Consider the following 16,984-nt stretch of genomic DNA (forward strand, 5'->3'; position numbering starts at 1 on the left):
TCAAATGGGAAGAATCCATGACTCTCTTCCAAAGCAAACACTTTGCTGCAAAGCTTTCAATTTAAAAAAAAAAAAAGCGCAATATAATAATCAAGAAGTATAATCACAGAATAAGTGTACAACAGAAAGTGTTTTCTATAATCACAGCTGTCTTAAAGTCCAAGCTGGAGACTAGAAATCTTAATTTCAACTAGTTCTTTTCTTAATAATAGGTTACCTTCCTATAAAAGCAAGAAGTCCATCTGCCCCAGGCAGATAAGTTTTGAAGCATTAATTCAGATAAAAATCTAGCATTTTCTTTCTTTCTTTGAATATGTGAATTCTAGTGTGCTATAATGTGAGAATTCCAACATATGACCATTATGGCATAATATCTCATTGCTCAGCTTGTCATTATTTCATTTGTAATTCTTATGTTAATTATGTTCATAATTACTATAAACAGATGTGGTAGACATTCATGTGACCTTTTATTGCAGAATGCATTCCTCACTCGTTTTGCTTTAATTTCTCATGGATGTGAAACTGAAATGCAGAAAAAAGAAAAAAAGCTTTCTAATTTTCTAATGTTTTATGTGCCTACCTTCTACTTCATCTGCATTTCAAAATATTAGAATATTCTTAACATTTAAGCTGTTTTACAGCACACTTTTCAATTGCACACTGAACCTCACTGCTGCTCACTAAATTGTACCTATGGATGCCAAACAAAGGCTAGTATCCATGTCTAAGTTGTCTTTTTTTTTTTAATATCAAAGGTTAATGCAGTAGAATCGTGCTTCAAAACCAAGTGCCTAACAGCTACATAGCGATTTATTCACTCATAACTCAACCATCACCCTCTTTACATAAAACACACTTACAATAAAATCAGTATGGATTTCATTAGCTGAAAACCTCCTCGAATTTCATTTCTTTGGCCCTAATCTATAATTAGTGTGGACAGACAGGTGCAAACCCTTCTCTTCTACAGATGGCTACTGGAAATGGTGCAAAGTAGCTCCTTCTGTTTAAACAACATAGAGATAACCTGCTCTGTCTTATCACTTACAATTACCTCCATTAAACTGAACTAATGTTTGCTTTAATAAAATGTTCACTGTTCTTTAAACATTATTTAGGAACTCTTATATTAATGGCTGTAAAAAAGTGAAGTTGGAAGGTGTCTCTTTGGGTAATAATAACTTATTCTGGATAAAATGTTCCCACTGATGGATAATACCAGGTTCACAAAGCTGTTTTGGTAGATTTAACATTTGTTCATTATTCTGGGGTCAAATATGACATTTTTAAATAAATAGGGTCAAATATGATATTTTTAAAAGGCACTTCGGTGACAATTTAACAAGTGTGGGGGGAGACATTTTTCCTGAAGTTTAGAAGTATGAAAGGTTTAATTTTTTTTCTTATAGATTTTAACTTGTTAGTATAGAGCTCTTAAAGTCCTAGATTGCTTTCAAAGGATATTTATGTTCACTTCATTTGATGTATTTGTTTAACTTCTGATAGATTATCCTGAAAGTTGTAGGAGTTCGTCATTTTTAAGCCACATTTTAAAAATTAACTATGAATGTAAGTGCACTCTGTAAGCACATGGTTAAAAATTACTCCATCCCATAATAAATAACCTCTATAAGGCCAGGGATCACTTCTCCTTGCTTCTGCTATCAATAAAGTCTGTGGATCACTACATGAGGAATAAGGTGTTCCTGAAACAAAGAACTTTTAAATGCCCAAACAGGAACAAATAAATAGCTTTTCTCACTGAACTTACATAACTTACAGTAATAGACTCCAGTAAAATGCAACTGACTCGTTTTTTTTTTTCACATGCAAATCCTGCAGGTGCCCATTTTTCAGACTGCTTTGCCATGAAGAGCTATGTTGCCTGCATAAAACCTCAATGAAGAAGGCTTTGCATTCAGTGCCTGTCAGCTGATGTTCGTATCAAAGAAGTGAGAAACAGGATTTGACAGTGAAGAATGTCCTAAACTGACAACCGCTGGCCAGGATTCCTATTGGAAGCATTTCTTTCTCGTGATCCCTTTTCAGTGTTTAAGAGAAAAAAAAAAAAGTGAGTCTTTTTTTTTTTTGACTAAGCTTCTATTTTCCAATAAAATAAATGATAATGGCACCTTAACATTTGTGTACTTCCTTGCAATTTTGAAGTGCTCTTTTATCTGCAAACACTAAGACTAACACCCTTAATGGGAGAACTCATCATCAAATACCAGCATCAAGAGCAGTATTTTACTGTTCTTCAGGAAGGAAAAATTGTAAAAATATTTAAAAGCTGCGGTCCTATAGCTGCGACACACACTGGTCCTACTCTCTCCAGCAACTTGCAACTGAATAGGGCAGTCTGCATTGTATTGCAAGTATAATGCCTCTTCTTAGGCAGGTCCTTGAAGAATCATTTTTAAAAATCATATCAACAGCAAGTATTAGTGGGTCACAGAGACTAAGTCTACAAAGGAAAATATCATTTCAAAGACTTCTGGTCTGCTTTGAGTTGTCCAAACATTAAGGACAAAATAGACCATTTCCCCCCACTGCTTCTATTAGGTATGGGCTGGACACTGGAGAAGCTACATACTCAAATTCTCCCACTCAATATTTAGCTTTTCAAATAAAGTGCTGTCTAAATGGTTTACAACAAAATTATTAATGCTTAAACAAAGACTTTTAATATAAAGTTCTTCTCTTATAAATCTTAAAGTCAGTGTTTAATATGCACCCAGAATGAGCCGGATTCCTGGGTTATTGGGTTGGAATTCTCTCTTTTGAAAGAATAAACCAAAGAAGTATCAGATGTGAAATACAGTACAAGTAAAGCAACAACAGACTTCAACTTCCTCAGCATCCATCCTGGCTGCAAGAAAAACCTGGGTCAAACTAAGATTCCCTGGGTGAGATTGTCAGACCTCCCTTAAAAAATAACAATCACTAAAAAGAAAGAAGAAAAAAAGAAATCAGAGAGCCCTACCTATGTGATTCGAAAGCCTCCATAATGTTAACACTAAATTAGACTTTAAGGATAGAATTATGGATTTGCTTCTAGTTGTCCACATCACAGCTGACATAAACACCCAGGTTGGGGCTAATGATGGCTGAAGAAACAATAGTGTTTGTTGACCTTTTCTAAGGAACTGTGTGACAGGAGAAATGGCACAAAAGAAGACTCACATGGTCAAGGCAAAACACTGCAATAAACTAAAAGGAGGCCCCCAACACTAACAAGCCGTTTATCACAGAGAAGCTGGTCAATTTGTATTCTGGTGAGTGTGGACTCACTGGGCACAGACCCAGTTCCACTCCTGTTCTATGCAAAGGGAGGGGTATGATAATAAAAGCCACTGAGTGCACTTAAAAACCATACAGATGTTTAAAAGACTAGGAGAGGGGAAGAAAAAAAACAAACAAACCCTGTAAAACAGATTTCAGTTCACACAGAAGGTAGAAAGAAAATGCTTTGGTCAGCAACCCGACCTTTATCAAGGGATAAATCAATTTGCAGCAGCTGTGGACAGCCATTTATATACAGGCCCTGGGCAGATTAACTAAGGGAAGCGAAGTTAAAAATTCGAGGGGGCTCAGAGTTACATGAAGCACATGCAGTTGGTCTGAAGTGGCCTCTCCAGCTCTCCTGGTCTTCACTCCCTCGCCCTGGCCTCGGTGACTGGTCTGCAGGACCTCTTCCATGAGGAGTACTAGCCACTCCTCAAAGCGACATTCTGCAGGTTCCCTGAGGAAGCAGCAACCAGGCTGGGGCACGCTGGCATTTGAGGTGACCAATCTTGGGGGGGGAAGCTATGCTCTAAAGATTTCTACCCTACGCTCTGCGAGGAATAAGGAGACCAAGGGCTGCAAAGCTCCCCAGTCGAACCCTGAAAACTGAAAGGCCTAGGGCGGGGGTTGGGGGAGGGTGTGGATACTATTTTTAGTAACAGTCTTGGTTCACATCCTACTCCCCGGCATCGTAGTACTCAAAACTTTTCCAAGGGTTGACCGCCCTTACCAAAAAAAAAAAAAAAAAGTTTCATAAAATGGATTTAGGCGCTCTGGGCCGACACAACCGTCTTTGCTTAACGTGTCCTATCCAGCGCAAGGTCCGCTCGGGGAGAGTGGTCTGGAGGCGCCAACCCACCCAGTCCTTTAAGGTTCGCAGAGAGTGGTGGGCGGCGGGGCCCCGGCGCTTCTCCACCCCGGCCCGGGGGCTTCACCAGACGGGCTTCTAGAAAACGAAAGGAATTCCGCGGACGTGGCTCCCCGTCTGGGCTCTGCGGGCCAAGAGCTGCCGAGCACAAGGCTCTGCTCCCCGTTCGGGAGCGGCGAGCCGGGGCTGCAAGGGGAACCCCCGAAGGGCAGAGTGGCGGGAGCCCGAGCGGAGGTCAAGGCAGGTGCGACGCTGCCCAGCGACCGCCGGCGGTGAAGTCCCGGACCCGTCCTGGATCAGAGACGCCGGGTCGGGAGACTTCGCCCGCCCCGGGGCTTCCCGCTCCGGCTCCCCAAACGCCCAGGAGTAATGGGGAAAGTTCGCAGGCGGGTGCAGAGCGCCTACATGCCGCTAAGAGCACCCGGACCCCAGTCGCAGCCGGGTCTCCAAGTTAACATTCCGCCTCTCCTGCTCCTAGAGCTAAGTTTTCCACCATCGAAACGTACCTTTCCCTTCCAGTTAAAACAAAACAAAACAAAACAAGCCACGATGCGGGTTTAGGGCCACCTGCCAAACGCACCTATGGGCACCTTGACCAGTTGTTCTGTCGGGAGGATGGGGGTGGGAACTACGCACCATCTTCCTGCTCACATACCGCGATGATGGAGAGGAAAGAAAAAAAATATTTGTAAAAGACAGCGCGGGGAATCTAGGAGTGAAAATTGCATCCTTAGCTGACCCGTGAAGTTCAGTGTCATCTCATACTGGAGTCACCCGCGATGTTCCTCTCGGCCCCGGTGCGTAGTCCTACCCTAGCTGAGCGACAAGTACAGCCTGCAGCCTCTCGGCCGAATAATCCAAATGAAGATGACGGTCATCAGAATAATAATTAACCGTAATAGCCAGGGGCCCGTCCCCGGCGCCCGCCCGCCGGCCCAGCCCTCCCACGGGCACTTACACTGCACAGGGCTGGAGAGTCCCACCATCCGCCACGGGCTCCGAGCTGCAAATAAAACTTCCTGTCGTCTCGGCCGGTCCGCGGGGCGAGGGGGCGAGGGCGCGGCGCGCCTTTCCCCGCGAGGCCAGAGTGTCCGCGGCCACTCGCCCACGCGCGCTCACCACGAGGCCGCGGAGTCGCCCGCGGAGCGCCCGCGGCCGCCCGGCGCTGCGCACTGCGAGCTGCGGTGCAAAAAGCCCGGGGTCGGGGACGCCAACCAAACGCAGCCTCCACGCAGAACCCAAGACTTGCGGAGCTCCGCTCCCCTCCTCCCGCCTCCCTCCCTCCCTCCGCTTTTCTGTTGTTGCTGCTGTGGCAGACAAATGTGATGTGGGGCGCAGGGAATTGCCACTGTCACAGGCGGCGTCTGCGTCTGCCTCGCCCGCCCTCGCTCACTCTCGAGGAAGGCGACGCATTTATCTGCAGGGCGGCCGGGCGTCCGCCGGGGAGCAGGAGCGCCGCGCGCTGTGCGCAGAGAGCGCCCGCACCAGGCCGGCTCCGGCGCGCGCCCGCGCCCGGGGCGCCGCGGCCGCTCGGGAGGGAGGCGGCGGCGCGGCCGCTACCAGGTGCAGGGGGGAGGGCCCGCGGCGGGGCGGGGGGGAGGTGGAGGTGGGAGACATCTGTGTCGTGCAGGGGTCACAGAGGTCAAGTATATGTTAACAATGGGCAGGCCCGGCTCGCTAGGGCGCGCGGGCGGGCGGCCTCCCTCCCAGCCTCGCCCTCTCCGGTGCTGGCTGGACGTGGGGTTCGCTCCCTAATGATGCCTACCCGGGCCGCCTGCTCTCTGGCGGCCCGAGCGCCCTGCAGTAACCCAAGACGACCACTTTCCCCGGCCATCTGGAGCGCTCCTGGCTGCCCTGCCTGTGTCTCATCACTGGCTGGAGAGACAGCTCTGCTAGAAATCAAGCCACTCTCAGATCTCCTCTCTAATCCCCTTCTGTTAGCTGATTTCCAGACTGACTATTTGCTTTCGCATTAGATAATAGCCTTAGAGAAAACAATTATCATTTTCTTTTTTTTTTTCTCTTTGTTTTTCTACTTCTCCCATAGTATACCGTTTAGAGGGGCCTTTTTCTAGCTCACATTTTCGTTGGCTGTGTCCCGCTCCCCCCAGACATTAATATCAATACTTTGGGGGGGAGGGGGGAGAGTCCCAGAGGAAAAGATAGGGTGAAAGAATTTCAGATATTTCCAGAGTAAATAAATAATCTCTCAGTGAAAAGGGCTGACAATTTGTTTGTACAGAGCAAAAAAGGACTTGAATAATAATGACAATATTAATATGTAGGTCAAATATGATCAGATAATGGCTTGCAATAAGTAAAATGAAATCTTTTAAAATTATTATGGAATGGTGCCACTACTGCAAATGTTATTATATTTAATGCAACAATTTGAAATCCTACCCTAAACCATGTTCTCTTCCCAACTGGCCTAAATCGATGCAAATTGTCCTATGTGCATGTTTCTAAATCTCATCTTTACAAAGGAAACAAGTGTTTAAGATAGAGGCAGAGTCGGCCTGATGCAGTGGGAACTGTGAGACATTCCTAGATTTTATTTTTTTTAAAGTGGTGCTTCATATGTATAATAGTGAGTAATATCCCTTCCCCCATCCTTTTAAACCCAGCTGGAGCTTCCAATTCTGAAGTCTTTTTAGACTCTACTAATTTTTAGCAATTCATTTCCAGAAAACACTCATTGTACATTCTGCCCTCTCCTTGGGACATTTGACTAATGAATTATAATGGATTAATGAATTGTAATGTTAAGTCTTGGTATTTGATATTATGATGCTGTTAATTTGAATCTCAAATTTTATCAAGTCGTACATTCTATAGTAACTTCTGTATTACAGCTTTTTTTGTGTCCTTGCAAATCTTAACACCATTAATAATCTTAAGATATAAAATGTATAGACACTACTGTATAATACCTTTGTGTAGGAAATTATGTCAAAGCTTACTTATCTTTTCTTTAAAGAGGTCAAAATATTATATTTTATTATCCTCTTACTTGTATTATTATTTCTTCTGCCCCCCAAATTGAAAACGAATGATAGAACTATACATTTATCCTTACTTAAAATTAATAAAATGACATCTGAATCAGGAACGGTTCTTGTGAAATAGTGCTACTTCTAGAATCATTTTAAAATTTAGAATTAGAGTAAATCAACAAGTTTTAGGGTGTAAAAAGTAGGGGAGAAATAAAATATACATATCATGCCATGTTTTTCTTCTCCCTATAAATTGTGCCATTGTAGGTGTGAAATTATAATAGAAATGTTAAACTTCAAAACGAATGGACAGTAAGTTGCAGGAAATCAAAATGGAGTTTTACATTTCCAGGCTATATTCATAACACCAGGGCATATATTTAAATTATATTTTATAAGATTCTACAAATCTTACAGGATCTTCCTTTATGCCAGGCATACTTCTGGAAAAATAATAATCATTGTTCTAGCTATATTAATGTTTTCTACTCAATTTGGCTTTACAGCAGGTAGAATATATCATTAAATCTGAGATTTTTTTTTTAAATTCTGATAACAGCAGCTGAAGAACATACATCTTTGAGCTGATGTAGAATGACTGAGTATATTCCTTAATCCCACTTTCCACCCCCTTTACGAGCCTGTGTTCTACAAAACATAGAACATATTTTTCTGGAGGGTTTATCCTTGTATTATCTCCAAATTCCTTTGTTTGGAGCAAATAAGTAACTATAAGGGACCAACTCAAGCATGACGTGATTCTTGAATTGCAAAATCTAGGAAAATAAAACAAATGAAAAGGAAGGAGTTCATTGATACTGGTGATGGGAGAGTGTGAATTACCTGAAAACAGTACAGGTCCACAAATATTTGCTTACTCTAGTCTTGGGGTAAGGGATACACATGACATAACATCCATAACACAAGAAGCTATTAATTGATACATTTTTTTAAACCAACCTAAGGAGATAGGGATCAGTAGTAAGTCTTCCTCTGCCACTCACAAGACAGATCAAGTTTCTGTACTTTCAAGACTGTTTAATTTGCTACCCCTCCCAAAATCATAAAAACAAATTTAAAAAAAGAGGAGATTGTTCAGAAAAACAGGCACCCTAATGAAACCATGAAATTGAAAAATAAAATACACAATGTGTTAAACTGTAAAAAAAAGTCCTTACCAGCAATTTTCTTTTTCTCACACTTTAGAAGACTTTTTCTCACATCATTAAATTTTCATTATTGTAAAGTTACTGAGTTCTTTCAATTTACAGATTTTTTTTTCAGTAATGTTACCTAAGGATGCTTTTGGTTTTCCCTTAAGCCCATCCTAAAAAAAAAAGCTGAGCGCTTCCAATACACATTTCAGCTGAGTGATTATTACCTTCTTTAGAGATGTGTGATTCACCTCTCAAAAAAAAAAAGTCCTATGCAAAATGTTAACAAGTACTTAATTAGCACTTTTAAAATTTTTGCTTATAGATCTTAAAGTTTAAATGATTCCCAAGCTATGATATTCTGTGGCTTGAAAAAGTCCTCCTGTTTGCGTGGGTTGATGAAAATCCTTAATTGCCATGTTGCTTATTTCTAACAAAAAAAAATTTATTCTTATATTTGTGAAAAAATAGAGTATGATAAACAAAGAATGGCAAGCAATAATTACGCTTCATAAATTTAGAACTTAACCACTATTTGCCATATTTCTCCTTTTACCTGTGTAATTTTATGTAGTTTACTTTTTGAGCTTTGCATGGACAAGTTTTATTCCAAATCTTTGCAATTTTGTTATTCAAATTGTTTAAGGTTTCAGTTTAGGACATGGACAACAAATAAAACAATAACTTTCAGAGATCTTTTTATTTTATTCTATAGTAGTTAAGCCTCATATTCTTAGTACACAGTGTACAGTATAAATACGTTACCTCTTAGGAGACTTTTAACCTAAGATAATAAACAGATTTTTTTAATGGAAAATTTGTAAGTTAAACCCAAAATGGCTCTCATATCCTTCCCTGCAAATAAGCTGATCGTTTGGTATGATTTAGCTGCAAGCCTGAAGACAATGAGTTTGATTTTGATTTATAATGCCTATGTATTCAGATAGTCATGTGTGTTTTTCTCCAGTGCTTTAAAACCATTCTGCACCCAAAAAAGCCAAAGTTGCAGAATTTCAGTTACCTATTTAATTTGCCAAAAGAAATTTTTTTTTTTAACTTTGGGAAGTTTTACAAAATAATTCAAATCAGTTTTTTTTAATGAGTCTTACTCTTTAAATATTTAAATATTTGTATTTGTCAGACTTTGACACACTAAACTGCAGGAATACATTTACTGCATATGAAACATACACATGTATATGTGCCATACATATATGTGTTTTTACATGCATAGCTATCTGTAATCTAATATTTATCTCATGTGACGTTTTATAACTAACCCATGAAAAGTAATGATGCCAAATACAAATCTTATTCACATGTTTCTAATTTGAATTGAATATTTCCCACCTCCATTTTTGAAGATTGATTTTTAAAACACCTCAAGCCAGAATAAAATATCACCTCTCCCCTGTTGAAATTCTATATTCTCCGTTTTTTATGGAATGTGCTCAGAGAAGTTATATTTTCTTTTTGCTCTATTTTTTTTTATTGGTAGTTACTCTGCCTATGTAGTTCTCAATTAGGTGCATATTACTGTGATGTAACTGCACAATGGCAGGCGTCTTTGTTTTGTTCACTGAACAGTGCTTGGCACATACTAGGTGCTCAGTAAATATTTGTTGAATGAATGGGTAAGATTTAAAAGCTCCATCACTTAGGTGTCTTATCTACATGATTCAAAACACCACCAACTTGACTCCTTTTTTACCCAATCATTCAGAAACCTAGGATTTTAGCGTTAGCAATATTTCACATGGAGAAAATGTGGGCAACCAAAGAAAAAGACCTTCTGTGTTGTTTTATATGTGCATGTCAATACTTCTTGAAATAATGGCAAATTTGATGTGAAAAATATATATTCTGATGTTTCAAGCTGTTTATAAAATTCATTTAGATTCTACAGTACACCACAAATGTTTCTGAAATTTCAGTTTACTGAAAATTTTAAAAATACTATGGAAAGGAATTTGAAGCTGGGGAATCTTAGACATAAGCGAGTCTTTCCTTCTCACCTTCTACAGTACTTCAACTTTGTCTTCTTTGGTACACACACACATCAATATGCAGTAAAAATTCGCAAGCTGGCTCATTTGTCTGGGGCATGTGCTCACCCTTTCATTTAATTATTGTATCATTGATAATGTCTATAATCCAGATTGTTTACATGGTGTTCATATTTAGTAAAGAGTCATTTTTCTTTGGATATTTATGCCTTACTTATGCAGGATCAGTGTATCTATGTCCACATTAAATCTACCCTTTAAAAGATGCATATGTTACAGTATTTTAATCATCTTATTTTTCCTAATCCTTTGAAAATATCAACTTACTCCATAGAACACTCCAGTCTGATGAATCCCATATCACCTCATGAGACTATTTTCATGCAGGATCACTACATCACTGTAGTGCATTCACCTCTAGGGAGAAAAACGGCAGCCAACTGGCTCATAGCACAGCAGTGAGAAGAGAAGAAATTTTTGGCCAACAAATCTGTAGCAAATGTAAACTGCTGTTAATCATGTTTGGCATGAAGTTGTTTTGAAAAGTTCTTAACTTTTTTCTAAACAGGGCCGGCCACCAACTGAGAGACCCTAGTGTCTCAGTGGAAGACACTAGAAAGTGGTCTCCATTGTCTGGGACCAATGAGAAATCCCCTTCCTAAATTCCCCCCAGATTTTATCTGTGCCTTTGAGGAAATTTTCTGATTTATGTACCTTTTACGTTAGGCACCTGTAAAACCACAGGATCAGGTGATGTCAACAGCCCTGTTTGCCCTATATGCCTTGCAATTTGGTCCAATTTTCTTGAAGGGGAAAAAAGATTACGAGATAGGAACTTTTTGTTTGTATCAGTTTGTCACCTGTTCTGGGGGAACACGTCACTTCTAGAACTGACATTTGCCTTAAATCTTCAAATTTCTATTTTTGAATAAATATTCCTTATTTAATATTTTTACAACAAAAGTATGTATGTATATACAATTTTTTGCAGTCTTAATATATCTCCAATACATTGGAAATTATATATTCTTTCAAATAGAGAAGAGCAAATACATATTTTTTAGACCAATGCATGTCAAACTTTAATATACTAAGTATCTGGGGGATTGTGTTCAGTTGAAGAATCTGAGTCAGTGGGTCCAGGTTGAAGCCTCAGATTCTGCATCTCTAATAAGCTGCCAGATAATGCCAATGATGCTGGCCCAAATGGTCAGGAGCAAGGCTTTAGGGATTATTAGATGCACTGAGCACATCATACCTCACCAACCTCCTTTCAACACAAAAAGTGGAGCCCCACTTTTACTGTTTGCACAAAAGCCAACAGCATTCATGTGCTCACAGAATATATGGAACATCATCCAGGACTCTGAATTCATAACCGGAGAAAAGCACACTCATATGAAGAGGCTCCTAACATCCACACCTGCTGTTCAGGTACCTGCAATCAACCACAGAGGCCCATTATCAGACAGTAATATAATAAGAAGTCACAAAACTGTTTATCTAAACAAAACTGGAAGTTCTTCAAAAGTTGAGCCATTCAGTGGGTAATATGGTTAGGCCCCTTGCGACTCCTCCCTAAGGGGTCAGTGATAGCCGTCCCCAGCCTAGGACTGAATTTGCCTAGTGCAATGCAGAGAAAGGGTACTATAAACTAATGAATTCAAGTTGTGCAATTTATTACAACTTCCTCATGCAGAGCCATGCGCCATTTCGATCCTTCTTTCCTTTGCAGTGGTAAGAAAAGGGTCTTCACTCAGCCCTCGTTGCTCGGCTCACCCACTTTTTTTTTTTTTTTAAGATTTTATTTATTTATTTTAGAGAGAGAGACTGAGAGAGAGAGCAAGGGGAGGAGCAGAGGGAGAAGGAGATAATCTCCAGCAAACTCTGCACTGAGCATGGAGCCCTACACAGGACTAGATTCCAGAGATCATGATCTAAGCCAAAACCAAGAGTCGGTTGCTTAACCGACTGAGCCACCCAGGCATCCCTCAGCTCACCCACTTATAAAAGTAGTTTACTTCATCCTATTGATGTGTTATGAAAATTATGCCATAGTGCCCTGGTTTAACAGAAAGGTCCCTAATGTTTTCAAAGCTTAATGACATTTGAAGACTAATAAAAACAGAAATTTATGTATTTTTCATAAATGCAATCATGTAGACATTTTCATTTTAAAGCCTTCCATTTGGGTCTTATGGGAGGAGACTTGAACATTGAAAGGAAGGTTAGGCCAGGTTTATTTCTTGTAATTCATTCTGAGCCTTTTGAGCTGAAGGAGCATCCACTAAAAGCTCTTGAAACTAACAAAACAAAACAAAAAACAAAAGTTCATGTAATTTGATAGTGATTCTAACACTCTCTCTCTCCCTACCAGTAAGTGGATATATTTTTGTGCTACAAGTCTCTTTTGTTTTCACCTCAATGGGTACCGTAATGGCGAACAATTTATATTTACTCTACCAGAATGCCGCTTCTTCAGTTTTCAACAACAACAATAACAACAAAACCCAAAGTATGGTAACCAGGAACTCTTAGTAGCAATTATTTGCTGCAATCAGAATGAATCCATACTTTTCCCACCTCTTGCTACCGTTTCTAATATTGGAGGAGGATTTATATTTTTTTCTGAACAATAGATTTTAATTAAGAAGATTTATTAAAGACAGTTTTCATTCCTGTGATTACATTTCCAGTTCCAGAGACATCTGCATTTCAAAATGCACCACATATTTTCATAAATATTCCACAATTCCCTGGGAGCTTTTTGGTATTCCAATTTCCTCCAACCTCTTCTTAACATCTTCACAAGCATTTGTGTATTCCATCCATTTGTACACAGTCAGGATTAGGGATTTATTCACACAGGTATTGTGTTAGAAAGCAGATTCAAAGCATTCCTGTTCTCTATGAATCAAGACTTTTAAAAGGAACAAAGACAAATTAAGCTCAGTAACATATGTCTAACAAAAGATCTAGATATTTTACAGAAGTACTTAGAGTGGCAGCGTAAACAACCAGGCTAAGCTTGCTTTGAAGTTTAAATCATTGTTATTTTAATAGAAGTGGGAAATTCATTTAGATAGTAGAATCTGATAGTTACCCAATTAAAGCTCTTTTTGTCTATGTTAATGTAGTTTTAAATTTTTCATTTTTGAAACCACTTTTGGCAAAGAATTATTTGAAAATAGAAGCAGGTCGAGCAGTTGTCTTTAGACGTACCTCATGAGTGACAGTAACTTGTTGATTAGACCTTGTAAGTGTTTTATATAAAATTGTAAGCCAATGTATTAATTTGATCAAGGTGCAAAGAACAGAACTACAGTCAGCTTATTTCATTTAGTTCATGGGGATTCACTCTAAGGATATAAGGGGAAATGTGGAAAGCAGGAGACTACACCCAGACCGCCCAGGAGAGAGTACTCTCTAGAAGTATCTTTCTTGTTCTTCCTCTGCAGCCTACCCTAATGCCCCATTGGCTCCTTGCCTTGTCCTGGTCTTACTATGACCCGGTGCTCTTCATCCCTCTTCAAGTGCTGTTTTCACTACCACCTAACCGATGTCTTGGTCCTCTGTGCGTCACAGATTCTGCTCCCTCGATGCTTCGTGCTGTGTTTTCTAATAACTCATGGCTTCTGCTTATGGTCACGTCTGTGTCTTTCAAGCTGAGTCCTATTAGCTAGCACACGTTCTTCTGAAATGTAGAGTGAGATAGACGAAGAGCGATGGACAGACAGACCAATGGAATCAGTCAACCATGGGCGGTACTTTGGAACCAGACCATTTCATTGGCTGGAGGCTGGGTCAAGAGCCCAGCCAATCAGCTGTGGTCAGGGTGGCGAGGTTGAGAGGGCAATGGTCCTCAGAAGGAAACCCCTCGTGAAGTCTACTGGGCTCCTTTCTAACACAGCAAAATAACATTAAGGGGCTTTTGGGAAAATAGTGTTATTTTAAACTGATTGTAGATATTTGCCTGATGTGAGCAAGGGAGAATATGTAAATTAACATTGACGTTTAATTCTGAAATGAGTACTTAGGAATTCTGACCATTCCTGGAAGGTTTTCGAGTTTGCATCCTTGTTTTCAGAATTGCCCCTATAAAGACAGTCCAATATAAAAAGAGATCCTATGCTTTGCGGTCTGTGAGACCTGGAATTGAATTGCTTTTCTTCCACTCGTGAGCTGGGTGGCCTTAAAGTCATTTCCCTTTCTCTCAGCTTCTGTGTCCTCACCTGCAAGTGCTTACCTCTCAGGATGTCTGTTCGGCATACATCCCATATCTCCCCAGAGTAGATATGAGCAGGTATCCAGCCTCAAGATGAACGGTGGTAGGTTTTTAAAATAATTTGCTACTTCTTTTTAGGGAAGGGAAAACCTAACTACTTTGCCCTTGGGCTTTTTTGCTCAGTAGATGGGACAGGAAATACAATGTTCTTTTCGCTTACCATCACTCCCCTTCCTACACCTTAATGTCTTGCTCTGTCCCAGCTTGTGCTATATCAAGAGTTGATTCTTTTTTTTTTTTTTTTGCCACAGGCATGATATTATTATTTGTTGTTGTTGTTATTAGACTTTGAGATAGGAAATGTAAAACACATAAGTGGTGGGAGTGGAGGAAAGACATATTGATAGAAAAAGATACATGGTTTATACAGTGCTTTTTAATTACAGTTTTCACTTTTTTAAGTCATTTACTCCAAAATTTAATGGCACATATACCATACACATCATTGTGCTGACAGTTGGCAAAATAGTACTACTAACTAATTGAGAGCTATATAATAGATTTATGGTCACTTTGAATAGAACAGTTTTTTCGTAAATAATGTGTATCTACCCCCACGTGCACACATACTAAAAAATGTATGTAATTGCATGTACATTTACAAATGTATATACTTAAAAATACCTCAATATATGCATATGCCTATACATAAACAGAGTATGAGTTTTCTTTCACGTCTGCATTTTCTTTCACTCAAATTTCTTCACTAATGAGGACTTCTAGTCCTCATCCCAATAGGTCAGTAGGAAATACAGGTGAGGGAGATCTTTTTCCATGCTCCTTGTATTCTGTGGAAGTCGCTGAGCCTTACTGAGAAAACATTTGAAGAAGCTAGTTCATTCTTTCATTCACACTGGTATCAACTGAGGTTTCTTTCGCCTAAGTCACAATGGCCTCTTGAAGTCCACAACTTGACTCTCGTTCCTTCTGAGGGAACAAAAATATTTGCAAAGGTGATGAATGCTCCTCCCACCATAGTTCATACTAGGTGCCAGGATCTGTTCTAAGCAGCACTTTCCAGGTATTACCTCATTCACTCCTAAAACAACAGTGTAAAAGAGGTACTATTATGTCCCCAGGTAAATGAGCCCAGAGCTGGAGTAGCTTGCCTAAGGCCTCACAGCTCATAAATGGCTGAAGCAGGATTTGAACCCTGGTGGTCTGGGTTAACATAAGTCTGGTCCAGTCTCAGGAGTCTTGCTAGGGTTTCCTTTGCCGCTCTAGAAATCACAGTTCAAGTCTCTGGGGTCAGGAGTTGTAAACGCCATTGCAAATCTTGTTTCTCTTCTCCTGAACTTCTCAGGGCAAATCCAAATGTAGAATAAAATTATAGAGAATCTTCAAGCTCAGTTCCACAGAGATCTAATTCTGAGAGCAAGCCCTTCTGAAATCAAATGGTAAAGGACTGTAGCAGCCCGCTGAAATCTGAGCTCTTTCTGCAGGATCACCAATCTCAACACCGGAACCCACAGAAACTGTCTCTACTTCCTTAAAAGGGAGTGGGCAGAATGCTGGCAAAGCAACTCCTAACTAGGGGCTGCAAACCTGGGCAGAAAAAAAAAAGTCAAGGTTGTTCCAGTGGAGGAAGCAACATCTGCTCTTTCTCATGGCCTTCTTAAGGAAGAGGACCCCTGAATTAAGTTTTTAAAATTACTTCCACTCTCAGAAAGGAAGGAAGGAAGGAGTGAAGCAAGGGAGGAAGGTAGGGAGAGAGAGAGAGAGATTAAAGAGAGAGAGAGGCAGGGAGGGTGGAAAAAGAAAAGGAAGGGAAAAAAGGAAGAGTCAAAGAAAAAAGGTCCAAATCATCTCTGTTCAGGTGTTCAGGAAAAAATAGCAAAGTAATGCGAATGTGAGAATTGTCTCTACTGGTTTCCGGTCACCACACCTCTTGAGTGGAGCATATACCAACACACCCCATCCAAGGTAAGGATATTTTAACTCTGAAGTCTTCCCCACCAGTACAAGGAAACCCACCTTCAAAACACTTACTTCCCCTCTAGAGAAAGCCCTTCTGACTTCCTTAATCATCTCCCTTTGTTCTCCCTAACTGCCCAAGACAAGTACAGAAAGGGTCTAGATCCTATTATATTCCCCTGGGGTGGGACAAACTCATTCACTCACAAAAGTTAGGCTTTAGGTCCCTGGACATGACTCAATTGCTAACTGCATAAACTAGGTCTAGGTGAGAAACCTAGAGGATGTACAGCTTAAATGTGTATATACTTTTATGGTTTTTCTGTTTTTATTTCTCAATAACTACAGTGTTATTTATTTTCCATGAAGTAGAAAACATATTCATTTTCTGCTATATTACTATTCTAGGTAAAGTGTTCTTTCTAGGGAAAAAAAGTTAAGAGACTCAAATATATTCAGAGATATTACCTAGC

This window comes from Zalophus californianus, chromosome 4 (genome assembly GCF_009762305.2).
Source record: "Zalophus californianus isolate mZalCal1 chromosome 4, mZalCal1.pri.v2, whole genome shotgun sequence".
Classification (NCBI taxonomy): Eukaryota; Metazoa; Chordata; class Mammalia; order Carnivora; family Otariidae; genus Zalophus; species Zalophus californianus.